At 41.6% G+C, this 26,559-nt stretch overlaps 1 protein-coding gene across 4 annotated transcripts in view; it reads right to left on the bottom strand.

Moving 5' to 3' along the window:
• Positions 1-26,559, bottom strand: part of LRRC8D (leucine rich repeat containing 8 VRAC subunit D) — a 141,482-nt gene that overhangs the window by 101,750 nt on the left and 13,173 nt on the right. For 2 of the 4 annotated variants that reach the window (XM_023733395.1, XM_004378721.3), the window contains exon 2: positions 7,501-7,648. The gene's annotated coding sequence lies outside the window, so the exon portion shown is untranslated. Of the gene's footprint in view, positions 1-7,500; positions 7,649-11,694; positions 12,036-26,559 lie in introns of those variants that run through there. The other 2 variants (XM_023733394.1, XM_023733393.1) reach the window with 2 other exon arrangements.

The raw sequence follows: 26,559 nt of genomic DNA, 5'->3' as shown, positions 1-26,559 counted from the left end.
AAATACGTACTGTAAATCCTAACCTCTATGCCTGTGGTTATAATTCCACTTGGGAATGACTATCTTTGTTATGTTAAATGAGGCAGGATTAGTGTAGTGTGTGTCTTGAGTCAATTTCTTACAAGATATAAAATGAGCAGATTAAGTGAGCTGAGGTAGGGGGAAGATTGATGCCAAGCCACAAGGAGGCGCCCAAGAAGCAGGAGACGGAAGATGAAGAGACAAGGACCTTCCCCCAGAGCTGACAGAAGAGAAAGCCTTGCTCTAGAGCTGATGCCCTAAATTCAGACTTCTAGCCTCCTAAACTGTGAGGAAATAAATTTCTGTTTGTTAAAGCCATCCATTTGCGGTATTTCTGTTACAGCAGCACTAGATAACGGAGATAGTGATGTTTTCCAAATAATAAAAAGACATCTATAATTAATAGGCTTTCCAGATCATTCACCCATGTATTACGGCATCACACCTTATAAAACATTCATTCAAAAGCCGTACCAGGAATGCACATCACAGCTTTGTAAGCACATGCAGGGCAGTGAAGAAGAAAGGGAAGCCTTTGAAGTGAGATACCCACTGTTTACAGGGATGGTCAGATGTGAGGGGGAGCCGTTAACTGCTTTAAAAAAAAACTGCAAAGGAAATGTAATGTTAAAATCCGTTGCCATCGAGTTGATTCCGACTCAGTGACCCTACAGGACAGAGGAGAACTGCCCCATACGGTTTCCAAGGAGTGCCTGGTGGATTCGAACTGCGGACCTCTTAACTACCATGCCACCAAGGTTTGCTAATGTAATGTTAGGAATGTTAAAACGAAATTATTTTACCAAGTAAGAAAATTAAAGAATACTCCCAGATAAGTAAGCATATTTCTATAAAATACATTTGCAGGTGTAAAGAGTTAACACACAAGCAAACAACTGCAATAAATCTGCCTAAAAATAATCTCAAACATGTTTTAAGTTTTCAATTTATGTCAGTATATCAACCATACTAATAAGAAAAAGTTACATAAATGTGTATGTAGCAAGGTATTTTTCAAACCCATGGTAATTAAAACAGTGTGTTAACAGCCCACACGAAAACCAAACCGTTTGCCGTCGAGTTGATTCTGACTCATAGCAACCCTGTATGAAGGAGCAGAATTGCCCCATAGGGTTTCCAAAGCTGTAATCTTTACGGAAGCCAACTGCCACATCTTTCTCCCTCAGAATGGCTGGAGGGTTTGAACCACTGACTACTGCGCCACCGGGGCTCCGTTTTTGTTAATAGCCCAGGACAGACAAACAAGCCAACTGAACAAAACAGTGATCTCAGAAGGACTGATACATACACACACACAGACACACACACACACATACACACACACAGACACACTCATACACATACACTTTCATGCGCTAGCAGTGGCATCAAAAATCTGTGGAGAAAGAGTGGGTTATTTGGTAAATAGTGTTGGAAAAACTGGCTCACAATACCATCAGTTTTGAAAAATAAAAATTGAATTTATACCTCATATCTCTAATTCCAAATAGTTTAACTAAAGTGAGGAGACTATATTTGTGATCCCAGAATAGGAAATGATTTCTTAAATGACTTAAAATGTACCAACCATAATAATAATATAAATTGATGGGTTCAAAAAATACATTAATTATTCTTTTGTTAATGAAAGGCACCACAGCAAAGTTATCAGAAAAGTGCCATACGGGGAGAAGGTAGTCACACTATCTAAAACCAACAAGGAATAAAATTCTAGGATATACAAAGAACTATGTAAAAATTCCTTCAAAGAACTTCTCGCAAGAAAAAGGTAAGAGACCCAACAGAAAAAATAGGCTAGAGATATCAACAGACAATTAACACAAATGGGAAATAAAATGAAGTAGATGAAGAAATGTTCAACCTCACTAGAAATTAGAAAAATGCAATATAAAACTGTAAGGTACAAGTAACATCTATCAGACTGGCATTATAAAAAGAAATGCCCATGCAGTACTGGTGAGGGTATAAACTTGACAACAGTACGGACAATTCTTAGTAAAATTAGTAAGGCCAATAAATTCCATACACCTAGGCTTCTTAGGAGCCCTGGTGGCACAGTGGTTAAGAGCTCTGTTGCCAACCAAAAGGTCAGCAGTTCGAATCCACCAGCAACTCCTTGGAAACCGTATGAGGCAATTCTACTCTGTCCTATAGGGTTGCTATGAGTTGGAATCAACTTGATGGCAATAGGTTAGGTTAGGGAAAAAAAAGAAATCCTGTGTGAAAGCCAAAAACATTTATAAAATGTTGTTCCTTTTATGTCCCTATTCCTAATTTCTGCATATCCTCTATAATTTTAATCTTTACTAAAAAAGTAGGTAAGACTAAACAAAATGTTATTATTTCTCTTCATAGGTTAAGGATGGAGAAAGAAGCAGATAATGGGATGGAAATGTTTTAACAATGGAGATTGCACAAACCTGGATCCTAGTCTAGGCCTTAGCTTGTCCATGTGACTTGGATAATCTCTGCCTGCCTTAGTTTCCTCACCTATAAAACAGGAGTAATACCTACCCTGCATGATACCAGGAGGATTGGAGACAATCCAAGTGTGGTGTCTCATCCATAGAGGTGTTCAATATATAAAATCAGTTGCTGTTGAGTCAACTCGGACTCATGGTGAGGTCAGAGTAGAACTGTGCTCCACACAGTTTTAGACGGCTGATTTTCTGAAATTGATCGTCAAGTCTTTTTTTCCGAGGTGCCTCTGGGTGGACTTGAACCTCCAACCTTTTGGTTAGCAACCGAGTGCTTAACCATTTGCACCACCTGGGGACTCCATTCAATAAACAGGAAGTGATTATTTTACCAGAAAAAACTTCATGCACCAACCCTAATGGATTTAAGTGGCCTGCCTAACCCCTCCTGAGCAGAATACCAGAGACACACTAACAAGCAATGAAATAAGACAGCCTGATTCGATATGAATTTATACGTCAGCTTTTCCCACTGCAGAACAGAAATAAATAATACCTCCCCTTTCATGAACTTGGAAACCCCGGTGGTATGGTGGTTAAGAGCTATAGCTGCTAATCAAAAGGTTAGCAGTTCGAATCCACCAGGCGCTCCTTGGAAATCCTATGGGGCAGCTCACTCTGTCTTACAGGGTCACTATGAGTCAGAATTGACTCGATGGCAATGGGTTTCAGGTTTCACAAACTTAACACAAATGGTGAAGCTCAAGGTTGGGAGGCTTCATTTAGCTTCTGAGAAATGAATATAAGACTGTTGCTGGTGGTGATTATGACAGTGATGATTCTGCAATTGCTGTGAGAGCCCAGACTCTACAAATACAAGGCACGGATAGTCACAGAAGTACCATGGAGAAAATGCTCTTAAAAGAAATTTAGTTATCCATGATCAAGTAACAGCAAAGACCTCAGAGCTTACCATGAAAAACAATTAACCCGGAAACAAGATCAGATCCAAAGTCAGGACTTTACACATCTCCTATTTAATGCCAAACAAAGTGGAAAAATTCCACCTTTATCAAATGATAGCTAACATAATGTACATTTTACATCACCATTTCAGCATTTTCATCTTGGAGTAGTTGTTTTACTTTGGCCCTGATTTCCAATCTATGTACTAGGAGGGGTCAGCAGACAGAATCCCTACCTCACACATATATGCACTATTTTATAAATGTAGCAAGATGCAATGGTCTTCATATACAATACATATTCATTTCAGTGATATTAAATATTAACTTTGTCACTAAACATTTTGCCATCAAAGACAAAAAGTAAAACTCTGAAGATCTTTGAACTGTTTAGTGTTAAATAAAAGCTTCCTGAGTTTTATAAGGGTTGAGAACCACTGCTTTAGAGTTTGCAGTTTCTGACTGAGAAGATAATTTTCATTTTATAATATTCACGAAGGAAAAAAAGAGAGGGTTTTTATAAACTGAAAATCTATTCACATCTATCTCCTCTCCTAGTCTTCCTTTGGCCATTAACTCTTCCTTGGCATTTAACATCAAAGCTAGTTACCCTTTCACTCTTAGCCTTTCTGTTGGAAAACACATGGCTAGTTCATAAGTCACTGCAACTCACCAGTACAGACAGAAATAGCAATGTATTGTGTATTAGGAAAATATGCATGTATCACTTCATTCCTCACTTATGAAAAAAAGAGCACTCACTTTGTCTCCACCCCCATAACCTGTCTCCCCAAAGCTTGACAGAATTCTATAGCAGGGAAGTTACAGACCACCACAGATACTCCAAGTACTGAAGAGAAAATCTAGTATTTCCCAAAGAAAACAGACTCCAAATTTTAATTTGTATTCTGTTCAATGCAACATACAACCCTAGCTAAAAAGAGTCTTAACTTTAAGCACTGCAAAAATTTAAAAAAAAAAAAAAACTTATTTCTATCTGGGGAGTATTATATAATTTAAATTGTATATGTGTTTAGCATTCTTCCATAATGTGAGCTTTTCAATGGGATATCCTGAACTGAGGTGGGGGTGGCAGTTGTGTAAGGTGCTGGTAGGCAGTGGGGCCTAGGGAGAGTCATATACATCATTTATTAACTTCTTTATTTATTTTCTGGGATGTAAACTGTTCTAGGGACAAATCAGAGGTGGTTTTTTTTCTTTTTATTCTAAAAAGGTAAAATATGCTTATTTAAGCCTTCAAAAAGATACCTATTAAGACCTGACAAAAGACTTAAAAATCAAAATACACCATTAGAATTTTGGCAGAATACAAATCACACTGATGGAACACAGCTAAATCTAGTCACTGACACAGAGGAAGTGTAAATGTCAAACATACTGGGGGGAAAAAGAAAAGCCCAAAAACTGGGCTTTGGGCAGAGTCTAAGTGGAGAGAAGTGGGGACACCTCGATATGTAGGTAAGGCCAGTCTAAAGTCAGTGTTCACCAGCTCTCTTTGGGAATGGCTGAGGACCACCTGCATCAGCACTGCTACCTTTTCCTTAGGCAGCAAGTTTCCAGATTACAAAAGAGCCCACAATTATAAATCAAAAGGCCCTTATTCAAGTCTCAGCAGCTCCATTTACTAATTTGACTATGGACAAGGCACATCTTATCAGCCTCAGTTTCCTCTCTTCAAAAAGAATAAATGAATTACATTTTGCCAGCCTGCTGAAAGGAGCAACAAATTGTAAATGAGATACAGCCAAAATACTCTGTAAAATAGAAAGCAGCAATATGTTGGTGTTAGTTGCCATCAAGTAGATTCTGACTCGTGGCCACGCCATGTGTGGAGAGTAGAACTGCTCCGTGGGGTTTTCAAGGCCGTGACCTTTTGGAAGCAGATCACCAAGCCTGTCTTCCAAGAAGCCTTTGGGTGGGTTAGAACCATCAACCTTTTGGCTACTAGTCGAGTGCTTAACTATTTGAAATGGCACTAACGAGGCCAGTTATTATTATTCCTGGGTTTAAATTTCATTAGGGTGGAAGTAAATCCTGTTCCTAGATAGGTGACAGGATTAGAGCATCACTAAGATCATTCTATAGTATCTTGGAGCAGAGTGATAAATGCATAAGAAAATCCCCCAAATAAACTAATGAAACAAAGCACAAGGAATATAAACGGGTGTAAAAATAGAGGTAAAACACAGAAGTTGTACAGGTCTTGACTTGTTTTCACTTTTAATCTTGTGATGTGTTTGGCAAAAGAGAGGCATAAATACAGACATCTCACAATTAAAACCAAATTTAGGAAGCCTACATCTATCTATCTAGTAAGTATGAAGTTAATCGCTTAGTTCTCATAGTGTATCTTGGTTACTTATTGCTAATTCAACTACACCAATTACTGATACTATCACAATGCTCAAAGCTGATGCCATTTCAAAAGCAATTAAAGTTCTAAAGGACAACAGGAATAAGGCTCTTATAATTCAAATTACTTCCCTACAGCTGATATGAAAAAGAAGGGAGGTTAGTACAATTTACCAGGTTACCTAACTTCAAAAGATTTTCCTTTAAAGCAAAATTAATTATATAGTAAATATATTTTAAGTTTTTCAACATCTAGAATGTTTTACTCAACATACCCCATCATGAATTTAAATTCTACCACCATCCCTGCCCTCTCTGGAAACGGCCAATGGAAAATAAAGCGAAGGTGCTAAGTGCACCATGCATTAACATGATTATACACTTTCCACCCTATAGAAAGAGACCCTTCTTTGGCAAGTCTCACTCTCCTCCTCGCCAGTCATTTGCTCACTTTATATCCTACAAAGTACAGCGTAAGATGATGCTACTGGCTTTAATACCACTCAAAGTTTTGTTTGAAGCCATACAGTCTTCCCATCAAACATATTCTTCTCAACCAATCCCACCTCCCTTAGTGTCACTCCAAGAGGGTTTCCCCAGGTAGATAAATACAGACAGGGACAAAAGGCCCGGCCTTCACTGGGGAGAAGTCTATCTGATCTAGAGACTGCAGAGAGAGGAGTAGCCAGATAAATGAAAAAGCAAAAAGTCTGCAGCATAAAACCACTCTTTCCCTGGTGGTCTGTTCTCCGCCATGAACATTTAAGATGGTGCAAGGCATGAACGTGAAATTGTGATCTACCTGGTAAATTTTAGAAAAGTCTTTCTCAATTTTACCTTGATGACAAATGGAGCTTAGTAAAGGAAGACGCCTGGCTCATACATTTTAAAGTACCTTCAGTCTCAGCAAGGGGGACCTAGCCAAGAAACCACACTGGAATTAACAAGCCAGACACCAGACTAAACACCTCAGAGCTCCCGGTCCCTCATTCCTGGTCACTACTTTTCCTGTGCGTGTACGTAGTGAGGGAATCACTAATTCCCTCAGTTTGTGATGGTCTGGCTCTCCCAAAATAGAAAGCAAAGAGCAGGCTCCTCTGTTTCATCAGGTGAAGATGACGGATTGCTGAACCTGGATGCCAAGACTCTTGCTCTGCTTTGCACCTTGCACCTCTCCACGCACCACTCATCCACTCCATCTCCCTCTTGCCACCCCTCACACTCACACCATCCTTAATAAGACCTCATTGTCTCAAGCTTCCCAGAACATTTATGTACATAACCCCAGGCCAGGGAGTGAGGAACAAAGAGCTGCTGCTTCAGGCAGCAGCCGGAGGAGGAGGAGGAGAGGACGGAGAGGGCGGCTGCTGACTCCGGGAAGCTGGAGGCAAGGCAGCCCCGGGAGCAGCAGGGGGTAGCCCAGCCTGGAAAGCGCCTGCCCGCCCGGGGAGAGCCCTAGCGAGTCCCGCGGACACAGCACGCTGCCCAAAGATGCCCGCCGGAGTTCAACACAGCCCAAGGAGCGGCAGCAAGAGTTTTGCAGAGACCCTTGGGAGAGAAAGCAGTAAGAGGGGCAAGCGACATAGAAAATACACCCAAGTGAGGTTGCAGCACAGGGCTGGAGATCCGCCTTGGCTGCACATGGGGGCTGCGGCCAGTGACAGCGCCCGTCCCCGCGGGCTCCCGAACCCGGCCCCACGCACCTGGACCAGGCGACCACCCTGCTCCCTCAGGGCGCTCTCTGGAGACTCAGCTTCGGGCGGGTTCCGGAAGCTGGAACCGGCGGCGACAGGCAGACTTCACTCCTCCATTCTGGGACCTGGCAGCACGTTACAGACAGCCGAGCACTTCCTGTTTGAAAACACGGGAGAGAAGAGCGAGAGATCCGAGTGTTGGCAGAGTGGAGGGAGGGGCGCAGACCAGCGGGAAGGGAGGACTAGGGGGCTGCGGGTTGCATAACAGCCGGCCGCCTCGCCATTGTCGCCACCAGGAGCTCTCCCCAGCGGGTGGCGACCCCGCGCACGGGCTACCCCCGAGGCGGCAGCCTCTGCCCGGGCCTCCCCCTGCCGGCCGCCTCGCCTCGCCTCGAGCGAGCGCCTCGCAGCCCTTCCGTTTCCAGCCCAGCCTGAGTTCGCCTTCTCCCCACATGTACCTACAATCAATGGACTCCGAGCTTCCTCCCAGCGACCAGAGTCTGCCTTCTTTTTCCTCCTTTCCTCTCCCTCCTCCACACCCCACCTCCGAAAAAAAATCACCTCGGGGAAGGAGTAATGACAAGATAGAAGAACCTTTCCAGGGGAGTGGAGGCAGAATTTATGCAAATTTTAAAAGTTAACAGCCACATCCCAGTAAATTCACTATAGTCCAGCAGCTGAAAGCGTTTCAGGATGGGAATTTACTTGTCTTGCGCCTCGCTGATTCCAAAGAAAAAACGTGTGTACAGCTGCCACAAACTGAGCAACTGAGTTGCCAGTAAGAGAAAGAGAGGAAACATAGAAAGCTAACTACAAAGTATTCTGATTCCTAGAATCTCCCTATCCAGATCGACTTCACCCTCATGGTTCCCGAACATTTACATACAGTAAAATTCCACATTGATACATAATATAGTGCGTTCTTCCTGAAAATTATTCCGTATTTCTCTGTGCATATGAATCACTGTACAGTTCCAAAATTATGGGATTACTGTTGATTTTGTTGACCTTGGACTCAGGTGAACTTCAGGGTAATGTTAAAAAATAGTGATCAGATGGTGTAAGAATCTGCCATATGCAGAGTGTGATGGCTCTCGGAGTTCACATCTGTATTCAGTGCCAGGCTCCTGGGCTGCCAGGTGTGGACTGTTGCATCTGTAAGGCACCTATCCTTGCACACAGAATCTATCAGGTTACAAGGCATTTACAGCCCATCTCCAATAAACAAACAGCGCCTTTTATCACCAAGCTACTGGCTTAAATAAAAGTTATTCATGTTCCAAAACTCAGACTGGGGAACAAAATATAAAGGAGAATTATTCTACATAAAATGCTAAATTCTGAGTGAAGTAGAACAAAATCGATGCATACTAAGCTACTACTCAGTGCTAGAGAAGATCTTCATTTAATTTCCTCTTGGTCTTGACATTTCACAACAAATCTGCAAGAGAGGGAATCCTAGTCACGTATTCCCAAATGAGGAAACAGGGTCAGAGAAGTTACAGTAACTGGTCCAATGTCTCAGCTAGAATGTGGCCAAATGCTGAATCTGTACACGTCCTTCTCAAGCACAAAATCTGGGCCATATCCTCCATACTCTGCCAACTCTCAAAACAGTAATAAATTCTGGGAGAAAAATCAAGTCCAACAACCATCTATGATCCATCCTTTCATCTCTAAATCATCCTGCAAGTTACAGGCTATCACTCTGTTGAATGGGTTGGATTCTCTGCACACTTGAGTAGTATGTACCTTGATTACTCAAGCAGAGGACACTGTGCTCTTTCCCATTATCTACTACTGGCTCTGTCAGCCTTGTCAGAATTACTCACTGGAAAAAGTTCAATAGGTTCTAGGACAGCCACTCATATGCCAAGGTACAAAGTTGGTCCAGTTCAGAAGTGAGTCAAATAATATTTGTTCTCTGAATTATTTTTCTCTAACCAGGCTTTTTTTAAGAAGAAAGCAAACTTTGTTCACAAAAACTCATACATGGCCTCAACTTTTAGCACAACTGTTGAAATCCTCTCATTTTCCGTTTTCTTCTGCTTTAGCACTAAGTTCTCACTCACCTGTCAGTAGCATGCTGCTATTAGCCTTCTGACAGAAGCCAAGAAACAGAGCACGTTATTAAAAAGTGATTAAGAATCTTGGCAACGATGAGACCTCTCAGATACTTACTGAGAAGTGAATGCTTCCATCCCTAGACGAACTACATCTCACCTAATGTCATGGATTGAATTGTGTTTCCCCAAAATATGTGTCAACTTGGTTAGGCCATGATTCCCAGTATTGTGTGGTTGTCCTCCATATTGTGATTCCAATTTTATATTAAAGAGGATTAGGGTGGGACTCTAACACCCTTACTAAGGTCACATCCCTGATCCAATGTAAAGGGAGTTTCCCTGGGGTGTGGCCTGCACCACCTTTTATCTTACAAGAGATAAAAAGGAAGCCAGCAGAGAGTGGGGGACCTCATACCACCAAGAAAGCAGCACCAGGAGGAGAGCAGGTCCTTTGGACCTGGGGTCCCTGCACCTGAGAAGCTCCTCGACCAGGGCAAGATTGATGACAAAGACCTTCCTCCAGCACCTACAAAGAGAGGAAAGCCTTCTCCTGGAGCTGATGCTCTGGATTTGGACTTGTAGCCTACTAGACTGTGAGAGAATAAACTCTTCTTTGTTAAAGCCATCCACTTGTGGTATTTCTGTTATAGCAGCACTAGATGACTAAGACACTCACCTTTTCCCACCACTCCACTAGAACAGCAGACTCTGGAGTTATAGAGTGGGCAGATGAAATGCAAGGATAGCACCCTCCAAGTGTGAGGCTGGGCAGAGGGGCTGCAAGAACTAGCAAGGTGCACTTCTATCCTTTAGGCACTCACACCAGTTGCTGTCGATTCTAACTCATGGTGACCCTACATATTTCAGAGTAGAACTATGCTCCACAAGGTTTTCAGTGGCTGAAAGGAGGAGATTGCCAAGCCTTTCTTCCAACGCAACTCTGGGTGGATTTGACCTGCCAACCTTTCAGTTAGCAGCTGAATGCTTAACCATTTGTGCCAACCACTGACTCCTTAGGCTCTCAGAGTCTAAGCTTACTAGCTTATTATACTAAAAAGTTGCTGAGGGGTCTTAGTATCCTTTTAGGGTCCAGCTGTCTCTACTGCAACCTTTTTCCTTCTCTCAGTCCTTTGCTTTCCCTGGACCTGTTAACTCGTCATCTCTTTTCACAAATGTAATGTTTTTTCCCCAAAAAGTTACATTTTCTTTCCCACAAAGTGCCTGGTAGGAGGGAGAGCAGGAAAGAGGGCATTTAGCTCAAAATTTCTCTCTCTTCCTCTCAGTCCAAAACTCTGTCAATAATTACCATGTTTTCAGAGACAGAAATATTTTAAAATACCTTTTGGTGTCTCTGTCTTGATTTCTGTTGCACATTATAACTCCATTAAACTTCCTCTAAAGAAAAATAAAACTCTTAAGAGAAGGCAAAGGAAGCATGCTTCAAGTTAATCTGCAGAGCCTCAGTCTCTGTATTTGGAAACTCATGAGATTAGACTCTATAATGTCTACTATCTCCTCTAAATCTGGAAAACTCAGATTCACTGCTGAAAAATTCAATATTAAGTTACTCCTATTATGTCCTAGTACTGTGCTGAGTGATAACTTTATATTTTAGAGTTAGAACTGTTTAATACGTACAGACTGAAAAGAAAGGCCTGGCAATCTACTTCTGAAAATCAGCCAATGAAAACCCTATGGATCACAATGGCCCAATCCATAACCGATCATGAGAACAGCACAGGACCAGGCAGTGTTCTGTTCTACTGTGCACAGGGTTGCCATGAGTCGGGGGCTGACTTGATGGCAGCTAACAACAACAAGAAGTATGTAATAAAACATAGGAGAGCATCTGGTGGAAGCTTAGGAACTGTGTTCACCTATGCTGCTGTATTCACACCTGCATTCATAATACTCTTCTTCAGAGTGGTGGCCAGCCCTGGGGTAATGGCAGACAGCCATGCCTTTCTCTCAGGCTCTCTATAACTAAAACCCTTCTCGTCAAAAATATTTACTAACATTCACTCTATGTATGGATCCTAAAGTCTATAGTTTGGAGAATACAACATTCCTAAGATGGCATCATTTCCCCACATGTTTCCTAACAACCACAACTCCTGAGCATCACGTCAGACTTTACCATAGTTCAGCTATTCTCCTCCCCCTTCTGTTTTCACGAAGAAGTCCTTCTTCCTCACCACTGCCGAGAAAAAAAAGAAACTACTAAAACCACCACGTCGTAAGAAGAGAAAAAATTATTCCCAGCTATGCACAAGTGATGCCACAAAAGATAAAATTGATTCTGGAGGAATTTTGGGGGTTTGTTTTGAGTCTCCACTCCGTAAGTACCACAGTGCATGGATAATGGCTGCAACATTGTGAACTCCATTTTAGAGGCTCTAGATTAAGTTTCAAGCAAGAGCTTTTCTAAGGGGTGTGGAAGAGGAGATAGACTGTAAAGTCATATCCAAAATGCTGCTGCTTTCTTCAGATTGTAAAGTCATATCCAAAATGCTGCTGCTTTCTTCATCTTAAAAGCAAAGAACTTACTTTGGTAGTTAAAAAATGCTTGCTATAAGATTTCTCTGTATGAATATCAGGATTCTTGGTGATTATTACAGACGGTTTTTGCAAACAAGGGAAAAAAAAAACACCAGGCTGTCTGGTTACCTACGAGATTTCCTCTCTGCCCTAGGAGCCTTAACAGCTGACTGTCCCTGTTAAGTGGCAGTCTGTCTTCACTTCCAGGTAGCACCTGCAACAAGATTTTCTGGTAAGCAGGTCTGTGGCACTTACGTGCACCTCCTCCTCCTGGCCTCTGCAAAAGCTGGGCCATGACTTTCATGGAAGCCTTTCTCAGAGCCAACTGGCTGGCCTGGTTGGTGTTTACCCACAGAGAGTTATTAGCCATCTTCAAGGAGCCAGAGTTAACTGTCAGTTCCCACAGCTAAATGTAGCAAGGGGCTACAAATAAACTTTACTAAAAAAACTACCTGCAAAATGTAGAGACCAAAGTTTATTAGTGGTTACCAGGAGTGAGGAGGAGGGGAAAAGAAGTCTTTGCTTAGGGGCACTGTGGAATAATTTGGAAATGGATAGTGGTGATGGCTGCACAACATGATGAATGTAACCTCCATCAATTAATTGTACGTGTAAAAAATGTTGAACTGGCAAATGTTTTGTTTTCTATGGAGTCTTGGTGGCGCAGTGGTTAAGAGCTTGGCTGCTAACCAAAAGGCTGTCAATCTGATCCACCAGCCGCTCCTTGAAAACTCTATGGGGCCGTTCTACTGTATCCTATAAAGTTACTATGAGTTGGAATCGACTCGATGGCAACAGGTTTTTATATTTTATATATACCCACAATAAGACAATTTTAAAAAAAACTACCTGGCAAGATTGTTTATGTTCCTTTTGGGCATATAGTTTCTTGGTTTTAAGCTAGTTGAGAAGGAAAGTATTACTCAGAGGACACCAAAGCATGACATGGAAGGACCAGCTACAAGGTAGAAACTCAGGGCCAGAGTGGCTATGGAACTGAGCTGGGATCTCCCTCAGCTTAGTGCCTCATTTCCTAGCTTCCAAACATGCACATCAAAAACCCACATACCCTGTACAGAATTACTGACATTTTACATAGGATCTTCACACACTCTTTCTCACTGAATTTTCAGAACTGCCTTCCAAGGAAGGAGTCATTTTTAGTGTGTTACAGGTAAGAAGTGGAGCTCAGAGATGTTAAGTGATTTTCCCAAAGCAGTAAGTACGGGAGCTAAAGCTCTCCATGAATCTGTCCCTCCTCTTTTTAATTGAAGAGAATGAACCAGTTCATTTTGACTGTGGGATTTATTATTCCATGCTACAATCTTTTACTCAGAAAAATCTTACTTTTAAAACACAACTTGTAAGGGTAAGACAGTAAACAATACTGGGGAAGCCAGCACAACTTGTTCAAGGCAAGGTCATGGAAGCTCCATAGTCACATCCAAACTCCCCAAGGGACCAAATTACTGGGCTGAGGATTCTGGGGACCACGGTCTCAGGGAACATCTACCTCAACTGGCATAACACAGTTTATAAAGTATTCTATATCATACTTTGGTGAGTAGCATCTGGAGTCTTAAAAGCTTGTGAGCAGCCATCTAAGACGCTCCACTGGTCTCACCTCGTCTGGAACAAGGGAGAAAGTAGAAAACCAAAGACACAAAGGGAAGATTAGTCCAAATGACTTATGGATCACAATGACCACACCCTCCCCCAGACTGAGTCCAGCACAACTAGATGGCGCCCAGCTACCACCATTGACTGCCCTGTCAGGGATCACAACAGAGGGTCCCAGACAGAGCTGGAGAAAAATGTAGAAGAAAATTCTAACTCACCAAAAAAAAAGACCAAACTTACCGGTCTGACAGAAACTGGAGAAACCCTGAGAGTATGGCCCCCAGACACCCTTATAGCTCAGTAATGAAGTCACTCCTGAGGTTCACCCTTCAGCCAAAAATTAGGCCCATAAACCAAAATGAGACTAAATGGGCACACCAGGCCAGGGACAAGGACAAGAAGGCAAGAGGGGACAGGAAAGCTGGTAATTGGGAGCCCAAGGTTGAGAAGGGAACACTGCTGACATATTGTGGGGTTGGCAAGCAATGTCACAAAACAATACGTGTACTAACTGTTTAATGAGAAACTTGTTTGCTCTGTAAACCTTCCTCTAAAGTACAATAAATAAAAAAAAAAACACAACTTGTAACGTTCTCTCTTAACAGCATCATGCTTCTTTGCCAACTTTTTAAAAAGTTTAATCAATAAACATGTATTTTTGCAACAGCCTAGCTGATTTTAAGCCCTAGCAATATAACTACATATAAATGGGATTAAATATACTCTTGAACTGAAGGGGCTTCCTCACTTTACCCAGAGTCCTGGAGTTCATGGGGTACAGTCCCACGGATATAGCAGGGGAAAAAAAAAGGACTGGGATGAAAGACTGTACTTTTTACATCAAAAATGTAAACAAGCCAGATCCACTGGTCAATGAAACTGAGACAGATAAAATCTTAATACATTTTTTCCAAGTTTCCCCTCTCATTCTTCAGCTAGTATATAAATATGTATGTAAAGTGGGTCACGCTGACATACTATGATTTAGTGAGCACAATATAACAGAATGAAAGAATAGTAAGATACCACAAAAATTAACTAAATGCAAATACCTGGACACAAGTTTAAGAGTATTCAAAATGTTCTCGGCACAGACCTCGGCAATGAACAGCTATAAGTTATTTACTGACTGGTGGTCATGATGTGTTTTATGTAGACTAAACACTGTCCTATAAGGCATTTTTTCTTTAGAAGGCATGTTTTGTCTGTTCATTTTCTGTCGTATTTCTGCTTCCTTACTAAAAAAAATTTTTTTCAATTCTTTTTGGGCATTCTTATTTAAAATAAATAAATAGAACCCTAACAATTTAAAAGAGTTTGTCCTAACATGTCAAATAAATATAACATACACTACAAAGAAGAGAAAAAAATATTCTTAAACATGACTTTAAAAATACGTAAACATTTATAAGATCCACATCTGGAAGTAGCAAAATACATGAGCTGATAAGGAATAAGTCACACACATCACTGACTGTCTTTGGAATATATCAATTTTCAATTATCCATTATAACAGATTTTAAGAGGAGAAAAATAATTCACAAATAATTTAAGGTAGCAAAATTGGATACTTTGATTTTCATCTCTTACCTCTGCCTGTAGTTGAATGGCCAAGGCAAATAGCATGAAAGAAAAGCAAAATGCCTGAAAAACCCACAAACTTTATTATCAACTAGTGAAAAATTACTCACCTTTTATTAATTAATTAATTTATTTAGCTAACCTTAGCTCAACAAATTCTAACCACTTTACATGTATTGGAGCCCTGGTGGCACAGTGGTTAAGTGTTTGGCTGCTAACCAGAAGGTTGGCAGTTCAAATTCACCAGCCGCTCCTTGCAAACACTATGGGGCAGGTTTACTCTGTCCTATAGGGTGGCTATGAGTTGTAATCGACTCAAAAGGCAATGGGTTTTTTAATGGGTTACATGTATTAGCTCAATTATTCCTGACAACAACCCTATGAAGTAGGAATGATCACTGTCTCAGTCATCTAGTGCTGCTGTAACAGAAATACCACAAGAGGATGGCTTTAACAAAGAAAAGTTTATTCTCTCACAGTCTAGTAGGCTACAAAATCCAAATCCAGGGTGTCAGCTCCAGGGGAAGGCTTTCTCTCTCTGTGGGATCTGGAGGAAGGTCTTTGTCATCAATCTTCTCCTGGTTGAGGAGCTTCTCAGGCGCAGGGACCCCAGGTCCAAAGATGCGCTCTGCTCCTGGTGCTACCTTCTTGGTGGTATGAGGTCCCCCACTCTCTGCTGGCTTCCCTTTCATCTCCTCTAAGATAAAAGGTGGTGCAGGCCACACCCCAGGAAACTCCCTTTACACTGAATTAGGGATGTGACCTGAGCAAGGGTGTTACATCCCACCCTAATCCTCTTTAACATAATCTATAATCTTGCCTCATTAACCACAGGCAGAGATTAGGATTGATAACACATAGGAAAATTATATCAATCACAAAATGGAGGGCAACCACATAATACCAGGAATCATGACCTAAATAACCCGTCACATATTTTGGGGGGACAAAATTCAATCCATGAAAACCACTATCTCCCTATTGTTGCTGCTGTTGTTTGGTGTCCTTGAGTGAAATCCGACTCACCACAACCCCATGTGACAGAGTAGAACTGCCCCATATGCTTTTCTTGGCTGTAATCTTTATGGAAGCAGAACACCAGATCTTTCTCCTGTGGAGCCACTGGGTGGGTTGGAACCACCAACCTTTCAGAAAGCAGATGAGTGCTTAACCATTGCCCCACTAGGGCTCTTTCATCTCCCTATTACCTATCAGGAAATAGGCACAGAGGTATTACGTAATTTGCCCAAAGTCACACTGCTAGTAAATAACGGAATTCAGACAGCCTGGCTGGCCACAAAGCGTACTTTTACCTAATACACTTTATTAACAACAGAGCACAACCGGATTGTGTGGGTTGCTTTTCCCAGTATGAAAAAGTTATGTGGGTACAGTCCCATGGATATGGCAGAAGAAAAGGAATAGGGTGAAAGGCTCAGAGGTTTTCCTTTTTGTATCAAGAATGTTACCACTGGTTGTAGAAACACTAGGCTGAAAGTTTCTAAAGGTCAGGGATGCGGAGCCTGGTACACGCTGCTGAATAAAGGAATACTGAATAGAAAGGAAAGACTTTAGCAGAATGAAAAACCAGGAATAAATCCACAGAAAGTCAGAAGATTGGCTGCTTCCTCACCTTGCCCCAAACCAAAAACTAAACCCACTGCCATCGAGTCAATTCCAACTCATAGTGACCCTATAGAACAGAGTAGAACTGACCTGTAGGGTTTCCAAGGCTGTAATCTTTACAGAACCAGACTGCCACATCTCTCTCCTGCGGAGCGGCTGGTGGGTTCAAACCAGTGACCTTTTCTTTACCAGCCAAGCACTTGACCACTGTACCACCAGGGCTCCTCACCTTGTCCAGAGCCCTGGATTTCCAGGCCCCAGGACTGCCTGGCTACAGCACAAATGAATTAGCAAGAAAAGGGAATGCAATGAACCCCGTATACTTTGATCCTGATGAAGCATCTGACAGTGTCTCATGAAATCAGGATAGCTAAAGCAACTGAAACTTCCTCGGCTACAAGAACTGCACAGGAGTTAAACTGGCAAGAAAGAAAAACACTGGATACATCTATAAGTATGATGAAGAAATGAGCTACAACAAACATTATTCAATCTGTATTCAAAAGTAACTTAGGAATTATTCACACTGTTATAATCAAATTTGCACACAACATTAATTCGGGAGGTGTGAAAAGGGTAAATGAGGGCAAAAATTGACTTAGCTAAACTAGCAGAGGGGTGAGGAAAGACAAGAAGTTCGGTTTCATTTTGGGGCTCCCTTTAATTTGCAGGGGAAGTTTGAGGATCTCCAAAGGGTAGTAATCACCTCTAGACATGAAATGTCAAGACACTGAACTAAGGAAAGTAAGCAATAACAAATTGGAAATGTTTAAAATTTCAGGACCTCAGGTCTGAACTTCACAAAATATGATCCTATTATTCCACACACTGTCCGTAAAGTTCCCTGGGAAATAATATTCTTTTCAAAAGATGACTTTGTTAGCTAAACCAAAGAATGAAGGGGCTCAAAGGCTAAATTTAGGAGGTCAGATGAAACAGTCAGTGGTGGATGTATAATCTGGCCCTACTACAAATATGCCTCACAGATAGGTCATGAGAATGATTTGGACACACACGGCAGGATAAGGAACAGCAGAGGAAGGGGTGAGCGGGAGGCTAAAACTTGGGCTAACATTATTTTTTTAAGCATAAATTACAATTTCTAACTTAATGTTGAGAAATCTCTTCTCCCTTGATATAACTGTTTGCTTTCCCAGCAAAAATTATACTTTGAAAGTTAGCAGTTGATTTAGAACTCAAGAAATGGGAATCAGAAAAGTCTGTAATGTTTGAAAAAGTGGCCCGAATTCAGTCTGGGTCCCAGGAAATTTGCAAGAAAGCATCCTTTCACGCAGCTCCTAAGAGAACTGAAGAACAGAACTATTAGCCCCGTAGCCAGCATGCAAGGAAAGGTTCTTTCCCAGATGTGGGCTCTAAGGCTTGCTTATTGAAGGAAAACATGTTTTTTTAGAAAATAAAAAGCCCTCAAAGAGGGAACACTGCATGATTCAAACTTCCTAATATGTCACCCTCATTACTCTCAATGATAATTTGTACTGTTATTTTTAAAAGTCAGCTCTCAATCTATGGGAAATCTAGGGAAAGGAATACCTCTGGGTATCTGCAGAATTAATGACAACAATAGCAACATGGTAATGGGGAACTCAAGGTTGAGAAGGGAGAGTGTTGACATGTTGCAGGGCTGTTATCAATGTCATAAAACAATATGTGTACTGTTTAATGAGAAACTGTTCTGTAAACCTTCAACTAAAGTACAATAAAAAAAAATTAAAAAATAGTTAACAGCAACAGCAGCTAACATTTCAGTGTTAACTATGTCTCAGGAATGTTCTAAGTATTTTCCAGAAACTGTTTAATCCTCACAATTAATCCTAACAGGTAAATACTGTTATATCTCCATTTTATTGAAAGTAGCTTGCCCATGGTCCTACAGTTAGTGAATGGCAGAGTCGGATTAAATCCCAGACCGTGGACTCCAGAGCTCATGTTCTATGACAGGCTGCCAATGAAGATAGCAGGCACCAATGAAATCCTACACATTCTACTTCCTTTTTTTTTTAAAAAAAATTGTGCTTTAGGTGAAGGTTTACAGTGCAAATTAGTTTCTCATGAAACAATTAATACACATATTGCTTTGTGACACTGATTGCCAATCCCCGTGATGTGTCAACACTCTCCCCTTCGCAACCTTGGGTTTCCCATTTCCATTCCTCCAACTTCCCTGACCCTTCCTGCTTTCTTGTCCTTGCCCCTGGGCTGATGTGCCCATTCAGTCTCTATACGTGGTTGAGCTACTCTACTTCCTTCTGAGTAAACAAAAGGAAAAGAAAAAGGAAATTTAGCACAAAGGCATAAAGAGCCATAGTACATTATAGATAATGGGAAAATGTATGTGAAAAACTTCAGTCAAATGCTAATCACTGGACATTATTATTTAATATTCACAGAAAAATAAAGGAGAACCATAAAACCCTCTTAATCTATATACAGGAATATTCCCCAAGGTTTGATGACTGGCCTTCTCCCATGGTTTAACAATCATCCACACAATGATAAATCCAAGTTTGGCCTCAACCTTGAGCCTAAAGTCCTAATGCCTACAGGAAACGATCCCTTACTTAGCGACACTCACAATCACCTGCAAGGCCTTTTAATATAATCTACCAGGTCCTGCCAGACCTGCGGTGGCAAAATCTCGGGGGGCGGGGGTAGGTTGTGCTCCCAGAATCTGTACACTTAAGAAGCTCCCAGGTGACCTTTAGGTACGGTTTGTTCGGGGAAGGTCTGCTGCGAACATTCTACTCCTTTCTTCATTCCACCTCCAGAATCACTGAGGTCATTCATTACAGCAAAGTATTTCCCTTCTTAAGTACCTTCGATGGAATAATCTCCAAAGACTATGGAACGAAGTCCAAATTCCTTACCAGGATACTCTAGGTCCTCCATAATCAGTCTCAAACTATTTTTCTGACCTCCTTTCCTACCACATCCCTCCTCACTCCATCACCACACCATTCCCTAAGCCTATTATGTACTTGGCAGGTCTCCATACTTTGCTACTCCAATGTTCCTCGACTCTCCCACCAATTTTCCCCATCTTTCACATCCTTCAATGCCCTGCTCAAGTTACTCTTCTTTATGAAACCTTCCCTGATCTTTCCAGTCAAAACCAGTCTCTCATTCCTCTGAACAAATGCCCACAAAACTTAGCTCATGCAGGAATTACAGCATATTCTGCATGCTGACCTGAATTATACTAAATTGCTTATATGTCTGTCTCTCCCTCAAAAAGAAACCATTGCTGTCACATCGATTTCGACCCATAGAGACCCTGGAGGATGGAGTAGAACTGCCCCTTACGGTTTCCATGGAGCAGCAAGTAGATTCAAACTACAGATCTTTTGGTTAGCAGATGAGCTCTCAACTACTACGCCACCACATATCTTACTGTTTCTTCTATTGTGGGTAAGAGACAGACCTACGTCCATAGTTTAGTTCTTCTAGTTATTTACTACCAATTTAACTGAGCAGGTTATTTAACCACACTGAACCTCAATTTTGTAATCTCTGAAGTGGGACACCATTGGTACCTGTCTTCATGGCTGATGTGAGGACAAAACATGACAAGTATTTGGCCAAATGCAGACCACCTAAAATCATGGCCATTTTTATTTATTATTATCCCTTATTTTCTATCCCACTAAAGTATACTGCAGACATATTAATAGCTCAAAAAGTATTTGCTTTCAAAGTAAAAAGCAGTAGCTTCTTAGAGCCCTTTCTCCTTACTCAATTTGTTCTGTTATGAAGGGCATTTCATAATCTCTCCATTGAGAAGTCAACTCTTACTCCCTTTTCCTTCCTCCAAAAACCAATGTATACAATTCGAACGAACAAGCCCTGTCAGTGTCCCTCCTACACCAGCTTGGCTTTTTGCTTTCAACTACAGTAACTGCCTGCAGCCACAGTGTCACAGCCCAGAGAATCGACTGCTTCACCCTTATAACAAACAGCACTTTGTAGGCAAACTGGAGGCGAGCCCAAAGTAGGAGGAGGAAAAAAACAAGGAAAAGGAATTTGGGCCAGAAACCGAGTCGACACCCACACTATCACTGACACTATAATACAGGTAAAGAGAGAACAGGAAAGGAAAGGAGTTTGTAGCAACACAAACCTTGTTCGACTGCTCCCAAGCATGTACCTCAACATCTACCCATGGAAAATGACTTGCAAGACTCATAAAGGACACGCTGGTCAACTCACTGCCTAACACACATGGCTACTGTTGTTAATAAAATACTGTCTCATATTTTAGCTTTTCATCTTCATCAAGTCAACTGTATTGCTGCTATTGTCGCCTCTCCCATTTTACAGGTGAGGAAATCAGCCTTGAGAAATCCTACATGACACAACAAGTCAGCAGAAGAGTGCCAGGACCAGAACCTGAGCTCTCTAAGCTCAAAATCCTAGGTCCTTCCCATTTCTCTATTTTTTTAGTTGCGAAAAGACAATTTTAAAAATGCTCTTAGAAACTTAACAAATTCACTAGTTGTAAAGATAAAATAGACAGGTTTTGTGCTCTTAAACAACAATCCTGGTGCCCAGGGTCAAGGCTGTCACAGCAACAAGCCTCCAACTACAGCCTTTTTTAATGACCAGCCCAGCAGTTTAGTACAATGTTCCAGGAATATCCTTTAGTCAGCCTTCCTGTTCCTAGATGGGAATTGTCTCCTGATGATTTTGTTTGTACATTTGGTTTGGGGAGCAGGTAATAGGCAAGAAGTAGAATCTTCCTTCCTTTTTTGATCCCAAGTTTAACACTGAGGTGACTTAGAGACCAAAACAAGTTTTCTAAGGCAAATTTGTCATCGTTTTTGTTGTGAGAGAGACTACAAGAGGCAATGACACAGTCCTCAAGAAAACAGATCTCGAAGACAGCACTGCTTAGACCGGTCAAATCACAGCTCTGCCACTTACTAGTGTGATCCTGAATTTTTGGCTGCTCAAGGTGATTGGTAGGTGTCATCAGAACTGGTGAGCTGGGCCTTGGTTTCCTCTGCTACAAAATGGGGCTACTGTGAGGAGTAAATGAGTTAATGTATGTAAAGTGCTCAGAACAGTGCCTATCACATGGTGAATGCTCCAGAAATGTTTCCTAATATTTTCAGAATGCACTGGCGCCGAGGATAGGGTTTTTTCTATATGTATTTTGTACCAAGGTTAAAGATGACTTCTCATATGATTTGTTGAATCTCCGATGTTCAAAACCAGCACAAATATAATTTACAGATTTCACTTCCGGATAGGATCTTCCAGGATTTCCATCTGTAGACTAAAGTGGAATTTGAAGAATTTTCTTTCTTCACAGCAACAGTGCAAAGAAACCTGCACCCATTCCCTCAACACCACAAACCAGTTGCCATAATGAAAAAGAAACAAGACTCTCAACTAACTAATGCCAAGGCACATTTTTAAAATGCATTCTTTATTTTCATGTAAATGCAACCAAAAGTGTTAGAAAATTTAAAGTTCTACCAATTGGGAACACGTGGTTCAGATCATACACGGATGAGAGCCCTAAGGACTGGAATAAAACATGCTGATGAATCAAAAGGTTTCTTTCCCAGAAAGTGCTGAAATTCCAGGAACAATGCATTATTACTTGGGATGATTAACAGAAAAATGCTTTTAAAAAATCCTCTCAGGCTAGTATTCGAAACTCAGCTAATAATGGGGATCTGTTAAAATATTACCATTTTCTCCTCTTTCAAAGACGGAGTTGTTATTGTTAGGTGCTGTCAGTCACTTCCAACTCCAAGAACCTCATGCAAAATACTGCCCAGTCCTGTGCCACCCTCACAATCGTTGCTATGTTTAAGTCCACTGTTGCATCAATTAGGTCAAACCACCTCCCTCAGGGTCTTCCACTTTTTCTGCTAACCCTCTACTTTACCAAGCATGATGTCCTTCTCCAGGGACTGGTCCCTCCTGATAACATGTCCCAAGTATGAGACACGAAGTCTTACTATCCTCACTTCTAAGGGGGCATTCAAGCTGTACTTCTTCCAAAACAGATTTATTCATTCTTCTGGTAGCCCACGGTATATTCAATATTCTTCACCAACACCATATTCCAAGTTCATCAATTCTTCTTCAGGCTTCCTTATTCACTGTTCAGCTTTTGAATGTATATAAGGCGACCGAAAATACCATAGCTTTGGTCAGGTGCACCTTAGTCCTCAAGGTGACATCTTTTCTTTTTAGCACTTGAAAGAGGTCTTTTGCAGAACATTTGCCCAATGCAATGCATCTTTTGATTTCTCGACTGCTGCTTCCCTGGACGTTGACTGTGGATCAAAGTAAAATGAAATCCTTGACAACTTCGATCTTTTCTCTGTTTATCATGATGTTGCTTATTGGTCCAGTTATGAGGATTTTTGTTTTCTTTACGTTGAGGTGCAATCCATACAGAAGGCTGTAGTCTTTGATTTTCATCAGTAAGTGGTTCAAGTCTTCTTAGCTTTCAGCAAGCAAGGTTGTGTCATCTCCATGTCACAGGTTGTGAATGAGTCTTCCTCCAATCCTGATGCCACCTTCTTCTTCATATAGTCCAGCTGCTCGGATTATCTGCTCAGCATATAGATTGAATAAGTATGGTGAAAGGATACCACCGTGTCGCACACCTTTCCTGATCTTAAATCATGCAGTATTCCTTTGTTCTGTTCACACGACTGCCTCCTGATCAACATACACGTTCCTCATGAGCACAATTATGTGTTCTGGAATTCTCATTCTTCACAATGTTATCTATAATTTGTTATGATCCACATACTTGAATGTCTTTGCATAGTCAATAAAACACAGGTAAGCATCTTTCTGGTATTCTCTGCTTTCAGCCAAGATCTATCTGACATCAGCAATAATATCCTTTGTTCCATGTCCTCTTCTGAATCTGGCTTGAATTTCTGGCAGCTCCCTGTTGATGTACTGCTGCAACCATTTTTGAATTATCTTCAGCATAATTTTACTTGTGTGTGATAATAATGATATTATTCGATAACTTCCACATTCCATTGAATCACTCTTCTTTGGCCTAGGCAAAGGAGCCGTGCCTATCCTGGGTTCCTGGCTTAGGGGAGCCAGCGGTTTATTTCTTCCCCGTTTGTTAATTTGTTCACTCTCCAAGGCGGGGAGAATGGCTCCGGGCATGTGACAGATTCTACTTTTGGCCCAGGGGACTCAACAATTACTGAAGCCAGTATGGGACCCAGTGCAGAGCAGGGAGCAGGGGAGGTAAATGGGAGAGAGGTTTTCCCTTAGGGGGGTGAATCACCTTTCTTTGGATTTTGCACGAATATGGACTTATTACAAGCGGTTCACTAGGTAAGTTGTCTTCCAAATTTCTTGGCACAGACAAGTGGGCACTTCCAGCACTGCATCTATTTGCTGAAACATTTCAATTGGTATTCCGTCAATTCCTGGACCCTTGTTTTTGCCAATGCTTTCAATGCAGCTTGAGCTTCTTCCTTCCGTACCATCAGTTCTTGATTATATGCCACCTCCTGAAATGGTTGAATGTTGACCTATTCTTTTTGGTACAGTGACTGTGTATTCCTTCCATCTTCATTTGATGCCTTCTGCATCATTCAACTTTTTGCCCATAGAATCCTTCAATATTGCAACTCAAGGCTTGAATTTTTTCTTTAGTTCTTCTAGCTTGAGAAATGCTGAGTGTGTTCTTCCCTCAAAGAGGAAGTGTACACAACAAATTACACAAACTACAGAAGCATTTTCCCCCAGAACAGCACATAAAAACTAAAGACAGGGACACTGGCAGGGTCACAGCACAGTCTGAGGTTGTTTCCTGCACAGGGGCACCCAAGCCCAGGGATAGGGGCTAAAACCCAGCCAATACTTTTCTCTGGAAGGAACCCTGGGGCCAGCCCAAGTGGTGATGAGCACAGGCCTTCCACAAGCAAAGCAAGCCAGTGCCGGGAGTCCTCTCTTCCCTCAGGTCTTCCACGCATATCCAACAGACAATCTTGTGGTTTGCGGGAAAAAAATGAACCGCAGGTTTGTACTCTAACATAGCTTTCCACAATGCCAATATTTTCCAGCTTTCCCAGCTCACTATTTTATACTTAATATTCTGCAGACCCCTCTGCTTTATCTCACCTACTATTTGCCCCTAACATGAGCCCTTCTCCCCTCCCCTTCCTTTCCCTCTAATTCCCCTGTGGCAGAAGCCACAACATAAATTAATGTGAGCTACACTAAGAACGGCAAAATAATAGCACTCTTTACCCAACCACACAGATTCTGCAATAGTTCTAAATCTTCAATTTTCCCTTTCTCATGTAAGGACTCTTTTTTCCTCCCTCCTTTCCTCACTTATTCCCTGTCAACTTTATGATATTTTATGGTACTGTAGACTTGGGTGCTACTTTAACAAATACCTAAAATGTAGAAGTGGTTTTGGAATTGGGTAATGAGTAGAGGCTGGAGGAATTTTAAGGTGCTTCATAGTAAGGCCCTACAATGCCTTGAAAAGAGTGTTGATAGAATTACGGCCCTCAAAAGCAATTCTTGTGACAGCTCTGAAAAAAGCGAGAACAGCCATAGAGAAAGCTTCTATTGTGTTAGAGAATACATGATGAACATACGATTGGACAATGGAGGAAGGGCAATGCTTTTTACACAGTGGCAAAGAACTTGTCTGAATTACGTTCAAATATTTGGTAGAATTATGAACTTGGATATTTGGCTGAGGAGATTTCTAAGCAAGATCGTAAAGGGACCATGGTTTCTCCTTGCAGCTTGTAGTAAAATGTGAGAGGAAAGAGATGGACTTAAAAATGAACAGTGCAAAATGAAAACTACTTATAAAGATTTGGAAAATTTTGTTGCACAAACTAAGGACACTTGCCCTAAAATTTTCACCAAGGATATGGCTATACCATTTTTTGTTACAGAGATTAAGCCTGTGACTTATGGATCTAACCAACTATCACAGCAAAAAAACCATCAGCTTAGACTGAAGGGGAAAGAGACAAGATGAAAGGAAAGAAAGCTGTCTGCTTCTTGGAATTCTACAGGCCAAAAGAGCTGTATCTGTTGCCCTCCAAGAAAAGGACCATCCCTAGAGAAGTTTGGAGATCAGCAGAACTGTTGGAAGTAGCATGGGAAGCAGGGCTGTCTAGGTTTCAAAGGGTGAAACCTTGGCCTTCTGGGTTTCAAAGTGTCAGATCTTCATCAACTCTGTTCTGGAGTGTGGGGCTGCCATTTAGGTACGCCGAGAGGATGCAGGCTCTGCTCAAAGCTGAAGGAGCAGGGCTGCCATGCCCAAGGGGCAGAAGAATGGGGTCTCGTGGGGCCAAGAGCATGGGGTTGCCACTCAGAGAATGGGGCCACCCAAAGCTAAGGGAACAGAGTTGTCATCCCAGTGGGCCTGGAAGGCAGTGTTGAAGCCCAAGGCCAAGGGGCCACCACGTAGAATCCAGAGATTATATGACTAACTCCCAGCGTCTGGAGGGCAGTGTCATTGCCCAGATGATCCTGGAGAACAGAAGATTATTTTCAAGCCTTGAGAGTTAATGTAATTTGTTCTGGGTTTTACACTTGCTTGGTGCCTGTTGTCCCTTCTTTCCCTCCAATTCTTCCATTTGTAATGGAAAT

Source organism: Trichechus manatus, unplaced genomic scaffold, assembly GCF_000243295.1.
Source record: "Trichechus manatus latirostris isolate Lorelei unplaced genomic scaffold, TriManLat1.0 scaffold00058, whole genome shotgun sequence".
Lineage (NCBI taxonomy): Eukaryota > Metazoa > Chordata > Mammalia > Sirenia > Trichechidae > Trichechus > Trichechus manatus.
The sequence above is the reverse complement of the archived record's forward strand: the minus strand, read 5'-3'. Positions and strand labels throughout refer to the sequence as shown.